The sequence below is a fragment of the Adiantum capillus-veneris genome, chromosome 29, assembly GCF_014529385.1.
Source record: "Adiantum capillus-veneris isolate H3 chromosome 29, ASM1452938v2, whole genome shotgun sequence".
Classification (NCBI taxonomy): domain Eukaryota; kingdom Viridiplantae; phylum Streptophyta; class Polypodiopsida; order Polypodiales; family Pteridaceae; genus Adiantum; species Adiantum capillus-veneris.
The window spans coordinates 34,194,132-34,216,833 of record NC_140959.1 but is presented as its reverse complement, the minus strand read 5'-3'; the positions used below and the strand labels follow the sequence as shown (position 1 = coordinate 34,216,833).

The window sequence follows — 22,702 nt, the reverse complement described above, 5'->3', positions numbered from 1 at the left end:
CCTCTCAATACAACACAAAGATGAAAACGTCTAGGCCCAAATCATATCTTATTAAGGGTAGAATAAATGGATTGATAGATGCATTAATCTCAGCTAGACGGTGAGGGCCTATTAAGTTCCTTATGATGTTTTGGAACCTAAGCTTTGTGCTAGCTATTATATGCATAGTTTGTCTAGCAAGAGGTTGGAAAGGTCCATATAAATCCCTATGATTCATGGAGTATGCTTAAATCAAGATGAAGATGTGAACATCAAAAGATACATTATACTCCAAAATAGGAAATATTATAGGGTCAGGGGACAACAATATCTCTCTCAACCTCTCAGCTCCAAAATAGAAGACCAATCTTTGTTGGAAAAAAATCTTTCTATCAATGCGCACATTCACCCTAATATTCTGAACTGATTGAAAGTTGTAGAAAATGGGATTATTCATTGGTGCATTAAATACAAACTTCCATGAAGCACTTCATTGAAGTTGAGCTCTCTTGGATCCCACCATTTGAGAGATGCGAAGAATTTGCTCACCAGTGATTAGCCTAGCTTTGGTGTGACCATATTCAGCTTTGTAGAGTTCATAGGGTTCAATGGCTACCCTCTCAACCACCTTGAGCCTTCTTGCTAGTAGTAGTTGGAGTGCATCACCATATGTAGCCTCTTGCCAATACCTCACCTCATTGATGTGTAGCTCCCCCTCCAAAAACTTGTTAATAACCGAGTTTGAGAGTGCTTTCACCACCTGAAGTCGAGGCTTCAAAGGAAGTGTCTTCACACTAGCCACAAAGCACTCAACACAATGCTTTGACCTAGGGACTTGATGACTACAAGATTTTCCTTGAAGCAAAGAAGGGTGTGTGTAGTTAACTCTCTTTACCCGCATACGTGCCGTTTGTTGATAAAGACGCTTCTTTTCTCGAGCTTCTTGGGGAGACCATAGTGGAAGTCTCAGAGAATTTGATGGATCTTCCTTCATAGCATTGACAGAGCGCTGCTTGAGAACTCCTCAGTGGGGGCACCAACTTATGACGAAGGAAATTTGGAATGGCGGCCTCTATACCAAAACAAACTCCATTGCGCCACAAGGGAAATGAGATGAGGGAACCACCTAGTCTTGGAAGCGTGGACTGGGACCGCTACACAAAGAGAGAGAGAGAGAGAGAGAGAGAGAGAGAGAGAGAGAGAGAGAGAGAGAGAGAGAGAGAGAGAGAGAGAGAGAGAGATCACTATGAATGAAGCATTAACCTCAGTGTGTGTCCAAGGAATGGATAACTTCAAACACTCCCAACACAAATAGCATGTAGATTACTAAACAACCACTCAAGGATTAGCCAAAACAACATCAAGCACTCTCACACACACATAAAAGATTTCTCTTAATTAACATAAGTAAGAGGAGGGGAGGTTGCTAGCATGAAACAATTTGCACTCTAGAATGTGCAAGAATAGAGTGAATGAATGAGCTTTATGGGCTCATGGTGAGTGATACAAAGAGTCAATGGGGCTGAGGGAGGCTTGAAATTACATAGGGGAAGGCCTCTTTATATAGGAAAGAGAGTGATTAGGAGTGAGGTTAAGATCCAAGTGTAATTTGTAGAAATGAAGCTTGATTAGGGACATTCAACCAATGAAGAAGCTCCTTCCAAGTGATTTGTTGACCAATTTGCAGCTAATTGGCTCCATCATCACTTGTGTTGTCTTCACTCCTTCCTCTATAGCTTGAGTCCAAGAGCTTCCTTATTTTAAAATGTAAAGAATCTAAATAAAATCAATACATATCTAGTAATAATAGAAAGGGGTTGAATGAGAACTTATGAATTACAACAAGATTAAGCATGACTTGAGAGGTGATTAGAAGAGGAATTTGTGATGGTTTTTTGAGCTTGAGAGAGAGGAGGAAGGAGGGGAGCGTGAGAAGACTAATGGCTGATTTTTAGAGAAGGTCTCAATGTGGAAAAGGAAGGGTGTGTGTGTAAAGGTAGAGGGGGTGGTCTCCACCACAATTGAAAAAACTGGCATCCGCCATTTTGGCCATATCTCCTAGACCGTAGATGCAAAAATTATTAAAAAAATATGGTCAGAATCTCCAGCTCATCAGCTACAACTTTGATGAAGACAACTTTTCTTGGATCGGAGTGCAAGTAGTTTTTAAAAATCCAGCAAAATCATGTGTCTGGTTCCTTCCTTTACCAAGTCTTCCACTTGGGTCCCATCTGTTTGAATCATCATATGGCTCCAAAGCCATGATGATATGAGCCACTCATGACCCTTGAATCATGGGTGCATGGATCCACAACCACATCATATCTTTTCTTTTCACATTTACATATTTTCCCTTCCCTTTACCACTAGGTTCTCCCTCTACCTTTCACCTCCGGTGAACTAGTCAAGAAAAAATTCCCATCAAATCATTTTTTTTATTTTTCCAAGAGGTTATTCTCACTCTTTCTTTTATTGTAAACCTCTAGAAGCAAGGAAAACCAACAAAATATAGTAAACAAAAATTTGTGATAGGCTCGGATCAATGTGTGCATCAAGAAAGTATCCAATTTTTCTAATATTTGCAACACCGACTGCCACATCAACAACAAACATCATTGAGGCATTGCCACGTCAATATCAAGATTACAATGAATTTTTTGAGAAGAAGAATGCAGACCTCTTCCCGGAGCACCGACCCTATGATTGTGCTATAGAGCTTCAGGAGGGAACCCAACCCCATTTTGGCCCAATATACAAGCTATCTCAAGATGAACTGGTAGAATTATGAAAAAATATTGATGAGAATCTTGCTAAGGGATTCATACGGATTTCAAAGTCCCCAACACGAGCTCCAATACTCTTTATAAAAAAGGAAGAAACTCTCCGGATGTGCGTGGATTATAGAGGCCTGAACAAGATCACTTTCAAGAATCGCTATCCCCTTCCCTTGATCCGAGAGCTTCCCGAGCGCCTTGTCAAGGCAAGAATATTTACAAAAATAGACCTTCATGGTGCTTACAACCTAGTCAAAATCAAAGAAGGTGATGAATGGAAGACAGCCTTTCACACAAGATATGGACACTTTGAATATACCGTCATGCCATTTGGTCTCACAAATGCCCCATCAGTTTTTCAACATTTAGTAAACAACATCTTTTGGGAGTATTTGGATTATTTTGGGGTAATATACTTGGCTGATATCTTGATATTTTCCAAGGATCAAGAAGAGCATGAGCACCATGTACGGTTAGTTCTTGAAAAGCTTTGTGCATCAGGGTTATATGCAAAGTTGGAGAAGTGTTCTTTTCATCAATCTAAGGTGGAATTTCTTGGTTATGTTATCTCTAGAAAGTGAATCTCCATGGATCCAAAGAAGGTTCAAACCATCCTTGATTGGGAGATACCCACCTCGGTAAGAGATTTCCAATGTTTCCTCAGATTTGCAAATTTCTATCGTATCTTTATCAAGGGATACTCTAAGGTGGTTACAACACTCACAAGGTTGACATGCCATAATAAGTTTGTTTGGGACTCAGAGGCCGCAAAAGATTTTCAGACTCTCAAGCAAGCTTTCACGACCGCACCCATTCCAATTCATGTAGATCCTACAAAGCCTTTCACTCTAGAAAGAGACGCTTTAGATTTTTCCCTTAGCTCTATTCTATCCCAAGTAGGCGAGGATGGTCGAGTATATCCAGTGGATTTTCATTTCCGCAAGTTCTCAGCTGCAGAAATCAATTATGAAATCCATGTCAAAGAAATCTTAGCAGTCATCAACTCCTTTGACACTTGGCATCACCACCTACTTGAAGGAGCTCCTCATAAGATCAATGTCTATACAAATCACAAGAATCTGGAATGCTTCATGGTATCCCGCATCTTCAATCGTCGCTAAGCCACGTGGAGTGGTATCCTATCAAGGTTTGATTTTCTTATCTCTTATAGGCCTGGCCGTCAACAAGGTAAGCCAGACGCCTTATCAAGAATATCCTACCTTGCACCTAGAGAAGGCGTCGCAACATTTGATCAACAAGAGCCACTGATTTTGAAACCTGATTAGCTTAAGATAAATGCCACCATAAGCCAAGCTCTTGAAGATTCTACCTTTCTTTCTAAGGTGAACACGTAAATTGCCATGGACCCACTTGCTCAGAATTTTAGACAACATTTACAAGGAAAAAGGATTAATGAGGACTTTCAAGAAATTGATGGACTAGTATAGTATAAATGTCTTCTCTATATTCTATAAGGACCAACATATTTGGAGGTACTTCAGCAGTAGCATGATCTTCCATCAGCACGGCATTTTGGGGTTAGTAAGATAAATGATCATCTTCTCTCGAGTGACTTTTGGTGGCCTCAAATGTTAAAGCTTGTCAAGGAGTATGTAGGCACTTGTGACACTTGCAATAGATCAAAGGCCCCTCATCATCGTCCTCAAGGGTTACTCCATCCTTTGCCCATTCGAAGCAAACCATGGTCATCCATCTCCATGGATTTCATTATAGAGCCAAACTAAAATGACTAAAACCATCACCAGTGAAGGTACGGCCAAACTCTTTCTACACCATATCTATGGTTATCAAGGATTACTGGATGACATAGTTTCTGATCGAGGCCCACACTTCATCTCTAACTTTTGGAAAATCTTATTCAAGCTAATCAAAGTACAAATCAACCTCTCCTCATCCAATCACCCACAAAGCGATGGACAAACAGAGAGAGTAAATCATATTTTAGAACAGTATCTCCGTTGTGCTATCAATTATCACTAGGATAATTGGGTCGAGCTCCTACCCCTAGCCAAATTATCCTACAAGGACAAGGGATTAATGAGGACTTTCAAGAAATTGATGGACTAGTATAGTATAAATGTCTTCTCTATATTCCTCTAGGACCAACATACTTGGAGATACTTCAGCAGTAGCATGATCTTCCATCACCACGGTGGAGAGGCGAAATAGGGGAACACGCTCGGCACCAACACAAGGGCCTCTGTATAGCTTAAGGTATCCACAACACCCCTGTCCTCTTGGAAAACACCTTCAAAAAAACACTTTACACTGGGAGACCACCGCCTGCTCAATTTCAACGCACACTTGCTGCCACGGTCTGTCTCCACCCCTACACACACACACACAGCCACTCAATCTCGCTCTCTCACACAAAACACCGTCGATCCGGGGGGGGGGGGGGAATACACTTCCACACTGTCGGCACGGAGGGGAAACATGAAAGCAAGAGAAAGAGAATAGAGGAAGGGGAAACAACAGCAATAGGGGGCAACGGTGGCTTGATTACACTTCAAAAAACATGTACACTGTTTTGCACTACCATCACCATGGCCATTTTCAAGAAAAAGTTAGAAAGGGGTTGATCTATCCGAGGAATCCGCTTTGTAGGATTCAAACGGCACAAAAAAAGCTAAGAAAAAAGCCCCTAATTTGATTCAATTTTGACTTTTATACGGGGGGTCTTCAATTTGGAAAATTTCCCTCTCATTGGTCCATCTGGTACCCTAATTTGGTATTTTTGGGAAGGGGGCACGACCTTGCTTCATCTGCTCAATCCTTCTCTCTTTTGCACATGGGGGGTGCAATAGCGATGTCGATATTGCCCCTAGGCTTCTCTTTACTTTTCTTTTTTCCCTTCATTTTTACCCCTTTGTGGGGGCCTAGCTTTGCAGTGCTTTTTTGGCCCAATTTTGGTCCCCTTTGTCCGACTCACACTTGCCTTTTTTGCCCTTGCTTCTGCTCTCTCCTCCTTTGCTTTTCGTCCTTGCTCGGCCAGCTTTGAAATGGGCCCATCCCCTTGCCCTTGTCTGTAGTAGCTCTTGGACTCTCTCTCTCTCTCTCTCTCTCTCTCTCTCTCTCTCTCTCTCTCTCTCTCTCTCTCTCTCTCTCTCTCTCTCTCTCTCTCTCTCTCTCTCTCTCTCTCTCTCTCTCTCATGGGACCCTCCCCTTTTGCTAGCAATAGCGAGGTCGCTATTGGGCACGGGGGGGGGGGGGGGGGGGGGGTTCCCTTCAAAAGGTTTGCGGCCCTAAGGCTGCAGAACGGCCCCTCATTGGACCGCCACATCACCAATGGCCAGATAGGCATGTGCAACGATGGTGCCGCCTCAAACTCTCCCAAACACCGACGTTTATGCCCTGCTCCGCCAAGCACGCGCTCATGCAGCGCCGCTCGGCATCCACCATAGCTCACGGAGCTCCAAGGGGAGCTCGCCTTCCTTTACACAATCCCAAATGGGCTCATGCCCCATGTAAAATAGCCAACATCTTTAATGTCAAGCAGCAGATGTGGGAATAATGCACTCCATGTGGCAGCCTCATGGCCCATGGCCTCAAGCCCATCAAAAATCACCAAAAGACATATTGAAAACCCTCCACTTTTTGCCCTTCTTCCCTCATTTCCTATGTTTTGCCAAATGGTTGGAACCTCAGACTTCCAAGCCGGGTTGGACCTTCACCAAGTCAATCCCGTGCCGTGCAAACGTCTTCATCTTCGGACTCCGCTGATCTTGCTATCTGAGGCCATAAAAAATGTAAAAAATCACGTGCCAACTTTCCACCGCTAAATGCTCCCAACTTGATCCTATCGTATCTTGCTGACTAAGTACCCGATTGATGAGCTCTCGATTTGTGATAGCTCCACATGATGCATACTACCTTCGGGAACCTTGGTGAGGCCAAAAGGATGCCAAATGGCGCATTCTCCGATGAAGGCAAGTGGGCTCATAATAGCCCTCGAAAAATCTTCAACTGATCATAACTTGCTAACCAGAGTTCCGATTCGCAATCCGAGAAGATCGGCATGCTCCATAACTCAATCCCTTCACAGATATCCATTGACACCTTCCTGGACCACCTGTCCCCAAATGCCCTATCCATCGGGGATCTGCTAAACCTTTTACCTTTAAACTGCAATATCTTGAGCACCGGGGCTTCGTTTGATGAGCCATCTGGACTGGATTCTAGAGCACACTGAACACTACATTCCAAAACAGTGACTTGGCATTTTGGGTGTCTCCATTTGCCATACCATCTGAACCATCCCGCAGCACTTTTGGCCTAAAAAACCGTTTTCCACATACACTTTCGCTACCCTTTGGCTGCCCAGAACCTTGGTACCTGCCCTAGCCTTCTGCAGTGCACTTGCCTGCTACTTCTGCTTGGCATAGACCATCTCCTAGCTTGGACCAACTTCGGCTGCACCAACAGCATTTTGGGGTCAGTAAGACAATTGATCAGCTTCTCTTCGATGACTTTTGGTGACATTTAAAATGACTTTTGGTGGCCTTAAATGTAAAAGCTTCTCAAGGAGTATGTAGGCACTTGTGACACTTGCAATAGATCAAAGGCCCCTCGTCATCGTCCTCAGGGGTTACTCCATCCTTTGCCCATTCCAAGCAAACCATGGTCATCCATCTCCATGGATTTCATTGTAGAGCTACTACTCTTGTCACAAGGATTTGACTCCATTTTAGTAGTCGTGGATCAGTTTACAAAAATAGCACACTTCATTCCATCCACTAAAACCATCATCGGTGAAGGTACGACCAAAATCTTTTTACAACATATCTATTCTTATCACGAATTACCGCATGACATAGTTTATGATCGAGGTCCACAATTCATCTCTAGCTTTTGGAAAATATTATTCAAGCTACTCAGAGTACAAATCAACCTCTCCTCAGCGAATCACCACAAAGCGATGGACAAACAGAGAGAGTAAATCAAGTTTTGGAATAGTATCTCCGTTGTACTATCAATTATCACCAGGATAATTGGGTCAAGCTGATACCGCTAGCCGAATTCTCCTACAAGATGACCATCAAGTCAAGAATCCAACTGCTATTCATCTTGCACAACAATTATCTGTCACAAAGAACTTACAATTCATATCAAAGAAGCTCAATCCAAGTATAAGGAAAGTGCAGATCTCCATCACATGCCGCATCCAAAATACAAAGAGGGGGATAAAGTGTGGCTCCCTCGGCATGATCTACGTTCATCTCATCCCTGTCAAAAGCTCAACACCAAAGGCTTGGCCCGTTTAAGATTATCCATCAAGTCAATCTAGTCACCTATCGACTCCAGTTGCCCTCATTCATGAAAATTCATCCGGTCTTTCATGTCTCCATCCTAGAACCTTGTCACACATCTAACATCCTAGAAAGAGCCCTACAACCACCTCCTCCGATTGAGATTCAAGGACATGACGAATATGAGGTCGAGAAAGTCCTAGATTCTCGAGTTTCACGTGGCAGGTTACAATACTTGGTGTATTGGAAAGGCTATGATGTCAGTGAAAGAACCTGGGAACCAACACACAATCTTCACCATGCATCTCTCAAAGTCCAAGAATTGCATGAAAAACATCCATGGAAGCCCCAGTCAAGGAACATCACTGCTCCTCCTGGAACTCGTCGCTAGAGGAGGGGGGTAATGTCATGGATGCTTTATAGTCATCCATTGCCTATGTCATCACCTGCATTATCGCTTGTGTCATCACTTGCATCATCGCCTCTGTCATCGCCTGCCTCATCAGCTGCATCATCGCTGATATCATCACCTGTGTCATCGCCTGCATCATCGCATGCATCATCGCCTATGTCTTCGTCCATCATCACTAGAAGATTCTAGAAGCTTGGAGGAGATTTCAGAAGAATCTAGAAGCTCTAGAAAGTGGAAGAAGGATCTAGAAGGTTCTAGAATAACTAGAAGGAACAAAAAGGTTCTAGAAGATTCTAACCTCCTCAACAAGAACCTAGAAAGTTCTAACCTCATCAAGCACTAGTATAAATAGGGGTCTTGGGCCACAAGCCCCTCAGTTTGCCAACACAAGTTGTGAGGCTCCTATGAGGAAATTTCTCTTCTAGTTCTTATGTTCAACTCTTGTCCTTGCAATCAAGCATTGTCTTGTACTCAAGTCATGTAATCCAAGTCTCCTAATATAGTATTATGTCTTGTAATCAATATTAAGCTTATCATCAAGTCCAAGTTCTTGTACATTGTGAGCGTCTCCTCTTGCTCTCTTCTAGCTCTATACTCGCTCATAACAAGTTACATAGATATAGGTGAGATAAAAATAGGTATAGTAAGCCATATATAGCTCCAACAACAAACATGTTGCAACACTCGATCATCCTCAATGCTATGTTACACATAAGATGATATCACTCTTGCTACTTATTTCATCACGATCTCATGGACCCTCAATAGCCTCTACATCCACCCTTGATAGCCTCTATATTGACTATGTATCTCTACTTATTATGCACCACATGGTCGTCTTCAGAAAAAATGCTCTAGTCAAACTTAGGCACGTGCATATTATCTCTCTCTCGAACCACATGTACAATTGGTATGGAGGGGGGATGTCCGTCGCTGAGAAATAAATGGGCACATGAAAGTCATTTAAATAATGTACTCAAATACTAATGAGGAATTTCATGAAATTGATGGACTAGTATAGTATAATTTCCTTCTCTATATTCCTTAAGGACCAACATACTTGGAGGTACTTCAGCAGTAGCATGATCTTCCATCAGCACGGCATTTTGGGGTTAGTAAGATAACTGATCAGCTTCTTTCCAATGACTTTTGGTGGCCTCAAATGCTAAATCTTGTCAAGGAGTATGTAGGCACTTGTGACACTTGCAATAGATCAAAGGCCCCTCATCATCATCCTCATGGGTTACTCCATCCTTTGCCCATTCCAAGCAAACCATGGTCATCCATCTCCATGGATTTCATTATAGAGCTACTCTTGTCACAAGGATTTGACTCCATTTTAGTAGTCGTGGATCGGTTTACAAAAATGGCACACTTCATTCCAATCACTAAAATCATCAATGAAGGTACAGCCAAACTCTTTCTACACCATATCTATGGTTATCAAGGATTATTAGATGACATAGTTTCTGATCCAGGCCCACACTTCATCTCTAGCTTTTGGAAAAGCTTATTCAAGCTACTCAAAGTACAAATAAACCTCTCCGCATCCAATCACCCACAACACGATGGACAAACAGAGAGAGTAAATCATATTTTAGAATAGTATCTCCGTTGTACTATCAATTATCACTAGGATAATTGGGTCGAGCTCCTACCGCTAGCCAAATTCTCCTACAAGGTCAAGGGATTAATGCGGACTTTCAAGAAATTGATGGACTAGTATAGTATAAATGTCTTCTCTAAATTCCTCTAGGACCAACATACTTGGAGGTACTTTAGCAGTAGCATGATCTTCCATCAGCACGGTGGAGAGGGGGAATAGGGGAACACACTCGGCACCAACACAAGGGCCTCTCTATAGCTCAAGGTATCCACAGCACCCCTGTCCTCTCAGAAAACACCTTCAAAAAAACACTTTACACTGGGAGACCACCGCCTGCTCAATTTCCACTACTCACACACTCCAAAAATCCACCACAGATTGCACACTTGCTGCCACGGTCTGTCTCCACCCCTACACACACACACAGCCACTCAATCTCACTCTCTCACACAAAACACCGTCAATCCGGGGGGGCATACACTTCCACACTGCCGGCACCGAGGGGAAACATGAAAGCAAGAGAAAGAGAAGGGAGGAAGGGGAAACAACAGCAATAGGGGGCAATGTGTCAGGACACGGGTCATGTACCCTAAGAACTAGGCTAGGCAAGGACTACGGCCACGGGCCGGGCTAGGCAGTGTGGACAGGGGATCTGTCTAGGGCAAGGGGCTAGGAGCCCACCCTATAAAGGGAGGTTGGGAGGAGGATCTATTAGAGCCTAGTTGCCTAGTTTCTTACACTGGTATCAGAGCTTGGCTACCACTCTCTCTCTAGGCGTGGTCATCTTTGGCCCCTAAAAACTTGCCCCTTTTGTTAGAACCACTGCTTTTTTAAAGCCTTTTCCAATTTTAGCCGAGCCACTTGCCGAAACGGGCAGACCTTCTCTTTTTGGAGGCACGCCTATGGTGCATGAAATAGAGCGTTTCCGGGCTTGAGGGGTGCACCATGAAACAGTAGAAGGGGGCGCTATCATATTGCGGCCATAGCCAACAGGGGCGAGCCCCGCCATCATCGTGCTCAAGCACGTAGGCGTCAGCCCGCTGCCTGCATTGGGGAGCTTCAAAATTTATGCTAATTTCACATTACACAGGCCCTTTGGCCATTATTTGAAGGCCTTGGCCGCTACAGGCAGCCCTTCCCATGAGTCTTCCCACCAAAGGGGCGGCATAAGCAAGTGCCGGGCCCCTGCAAGCTTCTGGTCAAGCAAGCCAAGCAGTTCGACCAACCTAAAATCACGACGACCTTCCCAAGGTGCGCCTACAGAAATTACAATATTTACTGCGTTGTCGCAACGATTTCAAAGCACCATCCGAGTCGACCATACTCGGTAACCATAACTTTGTTGAAGGACGTCAAGCTTGTCAACGACAACTTGTAAGTTTTCAACCAGTATCCAGCATCACTGAGTTACGGATTGCTCAAAGCCTTGACGACCAACGTAATTAGCACGGCTAATTCTCGGCTATGGTGAAAACTACGACTACGAGAGTATTTTTTGGAAATCAAGGCGGAGTTAGCACGACGATTCACTGCTACGACGCGGAATAGCTATAGTTTACAAGTACTACTGAGATCAGGTATTTTGTTTTCTGAGTACTTCTTACACTGCACTGTGTAGCCATGGATTTGGATATCAACATGAATTTCGATTTTGAGAAAAGTATTCCCGCTCCTGCCAATGATGGCTCGCGGCCGGAGACTCTCAAGGAGAGTACCCGCGACGCTATGGCAGGAGAAGATACTTACGAATTGCTCGATATTCAGGAATTTTGTGCACTTGAGACACGCATGACATTCATGGAAAAAAAATTTAAGGCTTTAAATGAAAATGTTACTAAACTTTCTACTTTAGTCATTCAATTGATGCAACAGCAGACTAAGAGTCCGGTTGACACTCACATGCATGAGCACGTTGGAACACAAGGGCAAGACCCAACTAATGAAACACTGCATACTCTCACTGCCAAAGAGGTAGATGATTTGTTGAAGAATTTTAAACCACCAGTTTTCAAAGGCAAAGACCGGGACCGAAATAAGGATGCAGTGACCATCTTCCTCAGTAAATGGGATGGAATTCACGTCTTACGGCGCACTGCGGATGCAGTAAGAGCTCTGCAAACGAGCTTAACTCTAGAAGGCAAGGCCTACAAATGGTGGATGTCTCTCAAGGAGAAGAACATCATACCACAGAGCTGGGCAGCCTTTGAAACAATGTTCAGCAAGGAGTTTTTGCCTACAAATGAGGCAGATCAGAATTGGACCAACTGGGACACATGTTCCATGCGCCAATATCCATCACTCCTTGAATATATCTCTCACTATCGGGACGTTATCCTCTAGTTGGAAGGATTGGATACCTTTCAACAAGTACGAGGGTTCATACGAGGTCTGACTCCAGAACTTAAGAAGTACGTCAAATCTCAGGACCCTAAAACACTTGAGGAAGCCATAGTGAAAGCACATATTCATGATGACCCTGATGATAAAAAAAAACACACAATAGTCACGTGCCTGCTAGTACACATAATAATATACTCACTCAGTACGGGCACAATAAACGAAAATTTATAGTTGCTAATTCAGATGCATCTAAAAAACCCAAGGGGTCCAGGGTTCCTCTCTCTCCTAAGGATTTTGATAAGGCAAAGAAAGAGAAGCTATGTTTTCAATGCTTAGGAAGAGGCCAGGGCAAAAAGGATTGTCCGAAGGGGAAATCTGCTGCCCAAGGGAAGGAGAAAGCAGTGCACACGGTGCAACTACTGCCTCTCGAGTCTTCCTCCAAGTTTTCCACAGTGGAAGTAACACACACTGAGGTGGTGCATGAATGCTGTCTCACAGCTTCCATGTGGCAACAGACCTTTGAACCACAGGAGTTAGTACGTATGCACGGATATCTGCAAGGTCACAAGGTGCGCATCTTGGTAGATGACGATGCTACACACAATTTCATCAATTATGGATTGGTGAAAAAACTCAAACTGCCTCAAACTCCGAGTACCCACCGCTACAAGGTAGCAATGATGAATGGACATGACAGTGAAGTATGGGATACTCAATGCAAAGATGTTCCATTGGAAGTACAAGGGTACTCTACTTGTTTAGATTTTCAAGTTATGAACATGGAAAGGGCTAATGTGGTTCTTGGTAGGGAGTGGTTGCATAGCCTAGGACCGTCACTGAAGCGTAGCTATGAGCACAACAGTTTGATGTTTGATTCCCAGGGCACACATGTGTTGTTGTTAGGAGAAAAGGATATTACATCATCACCACTTATTTGTACTACTGAGCTGATGCAACTCATTTCTGATAATGAAATAGAACAGGTTTTATTGTGTTACTCATTGTCTCATTTTCTTTCCAATCTTGAGTCTATTGAACATTCCTCAACGCCGCATGCTTCTCTCTCCTCTATTCCACCAATTTCTAATTCTACACACGCAAACGTTGCTAATCAGTTGAAAAAATTGTTAAAGGAATTTCAAGATGTTTTTCCTAATGATTTGCCATCAGGTTTACCGCCGACACGTTCAGTGCAACATGGCATTGACGTGGCTCTGCAGGCTATAAGCCTATTAGTAAACCACCATACCATATGAGTTACTCAGAGGCTGCTGAAGTGGAACGTCAGCTTGCTGACTACCTTAACAGAGGGTTTATACAACCCAATTCTTCACCATGGGCTTCGCCTATACTTTTGGTGAAGAAAAAGGACGGCAGTATGCGCATGTGCGTAGACTACCGAGGTTTAAATGCGGTGAACATTAAGAACAAATACCCATTGCCAAGATCTCTCTCTCTCTCTCTCTCTCTCTCTCTCTCTCTCTCTCTCACTGTCCACGGGACCCTCCCCTTTTGCTAGCAATAGTGAGGTCGCTATTGGGCGGGGGGGGGGGGGGGGGGGGGGGGGGTTCCCTTCAAAAGGTTTGGGACCCTAAGGCCGCGGAACGGCCCCTCATTGGACCGCCACGTCACCAATGTCCAGACAGGCATGTGCAGCAATGGTGCCGCCTCCAACTCTCCAAAACACCGGCGCTTACGCCCTGCACCGCCAAGCACAAGCTCATGCAGCGCCGCTCGGCATCCACCATAGCTCACGGAGCTCCAAGGGGAGCTCGCCTTCCTTTACACAACCCCGAATGGTCTCATGCCCCTCGCTAAATAGCCAACATCTTTAACATCAAGCAGCAGATGTGGGAATAATACGCTCCATGTGGGAGACTCATGGCCCATGGCCTCAAGCCCATCAAAAATCACCAAAAGACATATTTAAAACCCTCCACTTTTTGCCCTTATTCCCTCATTTCCCATGTTTTGCCAAATGGTTGGAACCTCAAACTTCCAAGCCGGGTTGGACCTTCACTAAGTCAATCCCGTGCCGTGCAAACCTCGTCATCTTCGAACTCCTCTGATCTCGCTATCTGAGACCATAAAAAATTTAAAAAATCACCTGCCAACTTTCCACCGCTAAATTCTCCCAAGTTGATCCTATCGTATCTTGCTGACTAAGTACCCGATTGACAAGCTGTCGATTTGTGATAGCTCCACATGATGCATACTACCTTTGGGAACCTTGGTGAGGCCAAAAGGATGCCAAATGCCAAGTGACACCTTCCTGGACCACCTGTCCCCAGCTGCCCTATCCATCGGGGATCTGCTAAACCTTCTACCTTTAAACTGCAATATCTTGAGCACCGGGGCTTCGTTTGACGAGCCATCTACACTCGATTCTAGAGCACACTGAACACTACATTCCAAATCAGTGACTTGGAATTTTGGGTGTCTCCATTTGCCATACCATCTGAACCATCCCGCAACACTTTTGGCCTAAACAACCGTTTTCCACATACACTTTCGCTACCCTTTGGCTGCCCAGGACCTTGGTACCTGCCCTAGCCTTCTGCACTGCACTTGCCAGCTACTTCTGCTTGGCATAGACCATCTCCTAGATTGGACCAACTTTGCCTGCACCAACAGCATTTTGGGGTTAGTAAGACAATTGATCAGCTTCTCTTCGATGACTTTTGGTGGCCTCAAATGTAAAAGCTTCTCAAGGAGTATGTAGGAACTTGTGACATTTGCAATAGATCAAAGGCGCCTCGTCATCGTCCTCATGGGTTACTCCATCCTTTGCCCATTCCAAGCAAACCATGGTCATCCATCTCCGTGGATTTCATTGTAGAGCTACTACTTTTGTGACAAGGATTTGACTCCATTTTAGTAGTCCTGGATCAGTTTACAAAAATGGCACACTTCATTCCAACCACTAAAACCGTCATCAGTGAAGGTACGGCCAAAATCTTTTTACACCATATCTATTGTTATCACAAATTGCCGCATGACATGGTTTCTGATCGAGGTCCACAATTCATCTCTAGCTTTTGGAAAAGATTATTCAAGCTACTCAGAGTACAAATCAACCTCTCCTCAGCCAATCACCACAAAGCAATGGACAAACAGAGAGAGTAAATCAAGGTTTGGAAGAGTATCTCTATTGTACTATAAATTATCACCAGGATAATTGGGTCAAGCTAATACCACTTGCCGAATTCTCCTACAATAACAGTTTTTACGCCTCCACTTGTCACACTTCATTCTTTGCTAATTATGGTCAACATCCCAAACAAGATATCCACAGGGACCATCAAGTCAAGAATCCAACTGCTATTCATCTTGCACAACAATTATCTGTCACAACGAACTTACAATTCATATCAAAGAAGCTCAATCCAAGTATAAGGAAAGTGCAGATCTCCATCGCATGCCGCATCCAAAATACAAAGAAGGGGATAAAGTGTGGCTCCCTCGGCATGATCTACGTTCATCTCATCCCTGTCAAAATCTCAACACCAAAGGCTTGGCCCGTTTAAGATTATCCATCAAGTCAATCTAGTCACCTATCGACTCTAGTTGCCCTCATTCATGAAAATTCATCCGGTCTTTCATGTCTCCATCCTAGAACCTTGTCACACATCTAACATCTTAGAAAGAACCCTACAGCCACCTCCTCTGGTTGAGATTCAAGGACATGACGAATATGAGGTCGAGAAAGTCCTAGATTCTCGAGTTTCACTTGGCAGGTTACAATACTTGGTGTATTGGAAAGGCTATGATGTCAGTGAAAGAACCTGGGAACCAACACAGAATCTTCAGGATGCACCTCTCAAAGTCCAAAAATTCCATCAACAACATCCATGGAAGCCCCAGTCAAGGAACATCACTGCTCCTCGTGGAACTCAGCGCTAGAGGACGGGGGTAATGTCATGGATGCTTGAGAGTCAGCCATCACCTGTGTCATCGACTGCATCATCGCTTGTGTCATCACTTGCATCATCACCTGTGTCATCACCTACATCATCGCCTGCCTCATCAGTTGCATCATCGCTGATATCATCACCTGTGTCTCGCCTGCATCATCGCCTATGTCATCGCCCATCATCACTAGAAGATTCTAGAAGCTTGGAGGAGATTTCAGAAGAATCTAGAAGCTCTAGAAAGTGGAAGAAGGATCTAGAAGGTTCTAGAATAACTAGAAGGAACAAAAAGGTTCTAGAAGATTCTAACCTCCTCAACAAGAACCTAGAAAGTTCTAACCTCCTCAAGTAACTTCCTCAAGCACTAGTATAAATAGGGGTCTTGGGCCACAAGCCCCTCAGTTTGCCAACACAAGTTGTGAGGCTCCTATGAGGAAATTTCTCTTCTAGTTCTTATGTTCAACTCTTGTCCTTGCAATCAAGCATTGTCTTGTACTCAAGTCATGTAATCCAAGTCTCCTAATATAGTATTAAGTCTTGTAATCAATATTAAGCTTATCATCAAGTCCAAGTTCTTGTACATTGTGAGCGTCTCCTCTTGCTCTCTTCTAGCTCTATACGTGCTCATAACAAGTTACATAGATATAGGTGAGACAAAAATAGGTATAATAAGCCATATATAGCTCCAACGACAAACATGTTTCAACACTCGATCATCCGGAATGCTATGTTACACATAAGATGGTATCACTCTTGCTACTTATTTCATCACGATCTCATGGACCCTCAATAGCCTCTATATTGACTATGTATCTCTACTTATTATGCACCACATGGTCGTCTTCAAAAAAAAAGCTCTAGTCATGTGCATTTTATCTCTCTCTCGAACCACATGTACACTTGGTCTGGAGGGGGGATGTCCGTCGCTGAGAAATAAATGGGCACATGAAAATCATTTAAATAATGTACTCAAATACTAATGAGGACTTACAAGAAATTGATGGACTAGTAAGGACCAACATACTTGGAGGTACTTCAGCAGTAGCATGGTCTTCCATCAACAGGGCATTTTGGGGTTAGTAAGATAATTGATTAGCTTCTCTCCAGTGACTTTTGGTGGCCTCAAATGTTAAAGCTTTTCAAGGAGTATGTAGGCACTTGTGACACTTGCAATAGATCAAAGGCCCCTCATCATCGTTCTCATGGGTCACTCCATCCTTTGCCCATTCCAAGAAAACCATGGTCATCCATCTCCATGGATTTCATTATAGAGCTACTACTCTTGTCACAAGGATTTTACTCCATTTTAGTAGTTGTGGATCGGTTTGCAAAAATGGCACACTTCATTCCAACCACTAAAACCATCGGCGAAGGTACGACCAAAATCTTTCTACACCATATCTATCGTTATCACGGATTACCGAATGACATAGTTTATGATCGAGTTCCACAACTCATCTCTAGCTTTTGGAAAAGCTTATTCAAGCTATTCACAGTACAAATCAACCTCTCCTCAGCCAATCACCCACAAATCGATGGACAAACAGAGAGAGTAAATCATATTTTCGAACAGTATCTCTGTTGTACTATCAACTATCGCTTGTGTCATAACCTGCATCATCGCCTATGTCATCGCCTTCATCATCAGCTGCATCATCACTGATGTCATCGCCCACATTATCACTAGAAGATTCAAGATTGGAGGAGATTTCGGAAGAATTTAAAAAGCTCTAGAAAGTGGCAGAAGGATCTAGAAGGGTCTAGAATAACTATATAGAAGGAACAAAACGTTTTAGAAGATTCTAACCTCCTCAACAAGAACCTAGAATGTTCTAACCTCCTCAAGTAACCTCCTCAAGCACTAGTATAAATAGGGGTCTTGGGCCACAAGCCGCTCAGTTTGCCAACACAAGTTGTGAGGCTCCTATGAAAAAATCCCTCTTCTAGTTCTTATGTTCAAGTCTTGTCCTTGCAATCAAGCATTGTCTTGTACTCAAGTCATGTAATCCAAGTCTCCTAATATAGTATTAAGTCTTGTAATCAATATTAAGCTTGTCATCAAGTCCAAGTTCTTGTACATTGTGAGCGTCTCCTCTTGCTCTCTTCTAGCTCTATACACGCTCATAACAAGTTACATAGATATAGGTGAGACCAAAATAGATATAATAAGCCATACATAGCTCCAACAACAAACATGTTTGGCAACACTCGATCATCCTCAATGCTATGTTACACATAAGATGATATCACTCTTGCTACTTATTTCATCACGATCTCATGGACCCTCAGTAGCCTCTACATCTACCCTCTATAGCCTCTTTATTAACTATGTATCTCTACTAATTATGCACCACATGGTCGTCTTCAAACAACCACAAAAAAAAATGCTCTAGTCAAACTTAGGCACGTGCATATTATCTCTCCCTCGAACCACATTTGGTCTCGAGGGGGGAAGTGCACATGAAAATCATTTATATAATGTACTCAAACACTAACCCTAACGAGCAGTTGTGTCTCTAGACTCTGCGTATGTATGTCTCTGTGTATGAGCAAGCGGCTTTTGTGTAAGGGAGGCTATAAAACATGTCTAGTTGCGCGATTTGGGAAATGCCTCAAATAATGTCGTCAACAAGAGAAAAGGAAACACATTTGAGGAAAAAGATATAAAAGGAGCTTGGGTTTGAAAATTCTTCCTTGAAATTGTGTCTCACTCATGTGTATCGTTAGGAAATCAAAATAAGTGCACATACATTACGTGCTCAGAGGGCAAAGGCAGGCTACTGTTAATTTGGGTGAGGTGGCTGTTGATGTTGATCTACTTCTTGCAGGGGCTGATGCTGATGAGGCTGCTCCTGCTGTATCTCTTGGTGTTGCAGGGAGAAGTCCACATTAAGTAGCCCCTGCTCATCTTTCGCTGCTTCCTGGCGACCGTAGTCCTCTTGCAGGGAGTTTTCCACATTAATTAGCTCCTGCTCCTCTTCAGCGCATGCCTCTTCGTGGCAAATCTCAGCTTTGGAGGCCGTTGTCCAATTGGTCAGGTGCCCCTCCTCAGCTGCAGCAGCTAAATCGGCCAGGCGGTAATCCTCGAGGTCACCGACATTGGTGGCGATGGTAGCGATTGTCTGACGGGTCGAGTGGGCTCCTGCAGTCACCTGTACCAGCTGGCACAGATAGTCCACGTCCTCCGGAAAGTTAAGACGCTGGGCTAGTTTGCTGCGCTCCTCAGATTGATAGATGAAGGCCCAGAGGAAGTCATGGGCCTTGGCGGCGCCGCGCGCGCTGAGGTGGTTTCCTCCGGCAAGACGTACACGTCGGCTCGAAATATCGACATCGCTCAGCACACGCCCTGCTGCTTGCAAATGAGACCTAGCCACTGTCAGCTGCGTGCGCCACTTCCCCTCTGCCGTCTTACTCACTCCTATATACTTGATCGCCCGGCGAGGCTGCTGCTGATGTTGCTCTACTTATGGCAGCGGCTGAGACTGAAAATGCTTCTCCTGCTGCTCTTCTAAGTCTCCCAAAGAGATGTCGAAATATTTAAGGTCGTAATCCTCTTGCAGGTAGTTGTCAACGTTAATTAGCTGCTGCTCCTTTTCAGCGCCTACTTCCTGGCAATAAACCTCAGGTGTATTAAGCTGGTAGGCGTTGTCCAAGTGAATCAGGAACTGCTCCTCTTCCGCAGCTGCAGCAGCTAGCTCGGCTTGGTGGTAATCTTGGAGGTCGCCGACACCGGTGACGATAATTTTCTGCTTCTTGTGATGATCCACCATTCTTCTCCGCTTGTAAAACGCACAGTCTCAACTGAACTACTCGGCAGTACTAGTGACCTGCAAAGCAATACTATGAAAACTCACAACTTACCAGCTCGTGTAGGGGGGAGAGAGAGAGAGAGAGAGGGGGGTAGAGATTTTTTAGAAATGGAAACTCACAACGCCGAGAGAGAGAGCGCGAGAAACTTCACCACCTCTGATCTAGAGAGGGAGAGAGAGTGTTCGATGTGTTCTTTAAGAAAGCTTTCGAGTCCCGACTTCGGTTCCTAGTCTTACGATAATGATACACTATTATCTATATTATCTATAGAAGAACTGCCAAAAATATTAGCACCCCTTTTATCTAGGTATAATTCATTATTTCTCACATAAGCTAGTCTTAGACCACATGCAAGGTAATGTTATTCAGAGGGATATAGTTATTAGTAATGTGAGAGCTAGTAGCTAAGCATAGTAGTCCATGGGACTAGCAGATTCTACACTATGAAAATCTCTAATTGTTTTTTGCGGCTTCTTATTGCATTTTGTACAAAAAGAATCATAAATCAACTGTAGAGGGGGTCTTGGGGGGGGGGGGGGATTATTTCAAAATTTATCGCGTTTTACTTTCACACTTATTACCGTGACATTTGCCTCTGTATTGCCACATTTAATTTTGCATTTATTCTCGAAACCTGATTTAGTGCGTAAACATTCAAATTTTGACTTTAACATTCAAATTTTAATGTTTCCCTTTGTTTCAGTGTTTCCCTCCCTCTTAATAAAAATTAAACATCACTATATGAAATTTCAAAAAAAAAAAAGATAAACATGAAACAACAAAGGGCCTGCTCCATCCTAAAGCAATACATGCGGCTCCACGTAAAGCTAGCATTGTCAGAGATGAGAAGCTAAACATGGACGACATCTTTTGTCGAGGCATGTATATGATAGAGTGAAGTGTGTCCATATTTTACGAGACGGTAGTTAGTTTTCTCAAGCTTTATTTTGCAGCAATGTGTACATGGTCTACACTTTTGTTATCAATTAAATTTATCACTATCACTTGATTATCATAATTTAGCATGCTTCACAAAATTAGAGAGAGGAAGAGGGGGAAGAGAGAGATGAATAGATGACACGACCAAAAACATTCATAACTTAAATTATACAAAATGTTTATGAATCATCTTCCAAAAGGAAGAGGGTTGAAGGTTGTCTCCACTTTATTAGTGGCAAATAGGGATTTAATATTTAATATTTACGTAATTACCATGAATTTTGTGTGATCACAAAGTCTTGTTAACACATTTAGATGATTACATGACCACAAAAAATCCGGTTTAAGGCGACCTGGAAACCCACAAAAATTCCGTCGGGGAAACTGCAAAGCTCGGCGGGGCCGCAATACTATATATATAGGGCCCCGATTGGGCCCACTTGGCATTATTCTTTGAGTCATCTTCTTAGAGAGAGAGAGAGAGAGAGAGAGAGAGAGAGAGAGACGACCGCCTTTGCATGTTCACTACTAGCCATAGGGGGGGTTTGCGAGGGACTAAACCGATGACAAATGCGTCACATAGACGAGGTTTATGTCGTATAAGCGAGGATATATTTTTTTTTAAAAATTGACCGTCGCATAAACAACAGCTATCGTTGCATATCGACGCCCAAAATTTTAAGCCGTTGCATAATCGACGCCTAAAATTTTTCTTGCTTATACGACGTAGAGCAACGAGGCCAGTAGTAACGCCTGCACACTGCCCCTACGTCTCTCATGCGAGGCACTTTTATAATAGTCCTGCTCGCACCTTTGAAATGTGACTCGCGAGAAGCACAACAGCGCCACAAGCTCTCCACGGCAACTATCAGGCCGAACGAGGGGCAGGTTTGAGAGCATAATGTCATTTCCTCTGTCTTCATGGCATTGTTTGAGAGCATAATGTCATTTCACCTACATGATATTTTCTACTGTTGTGCGTGCAGGTTGAGGTACATGGTACAAGTGCCTATGTTCCACAGACGGCATGGATTCAGAGTGGGACGGTCAAGTATCAGAGAACCATCAAAGTAATTTCCTTGGAGCAAGATATAGGCTTGTTCGAGTTTGGTGATGAAACAGAGATAGGTGAAAGAGGCATTAACCTTAGTGGTGGATTGAAACAAAGGATTCAGCTAGCTAGGGCAGTATATCAAGATTCTGACGTCTATTTCCTAGATGATATATTCAGTGCACTGGATGCGCACACGGGGTCTGCCCTATTCAAGGTCAATGTGCTAATACGGTTATGATCAAATGTTGAGTATCAAGTCTACTGACTGCTTAAGCTTTTGCAGGATTGCTTGCTTGGAGCCTTGGAAAAGAAAACTAGAGTCCTTGTGACACACCAACTCCAATTTCTCCGCAAAGCTGATCTTATCCTAGTAGTATCTCTATCCACCACACAAGAGAGCGCATAGGATCAGCTACCATTTCGCTAAGCATTGCAGGATGGTGAGTGGGTGTTCTGTAGTGTTGTCCATGACTGAGTGTCGCCTAGGCAAAAACAAAAATTGAGTTGCACCCATCCCTATATATTTTGTTGGCGGGGAGGTCATCGCTGTTTGGCAAACGATTATGATCCAAGTAGTTGTTGAAGAGTTCTAGCTTATATGTGAGGG

The 22,702-nt window shown here is 43.6% G+C and overlaps 1 pseudogene; it reads left to right on the top strand.

The window, feature by feature from the left end:
• Positions 1-21,818: 21,818 nt before the first annotated feature.
• The window catches only part of LOC147419018 (uncharacterized), a 32,286-nt pseudogene continuing 31,402 nt past the window's right edge, over positions 21,819-22,702 (top strand).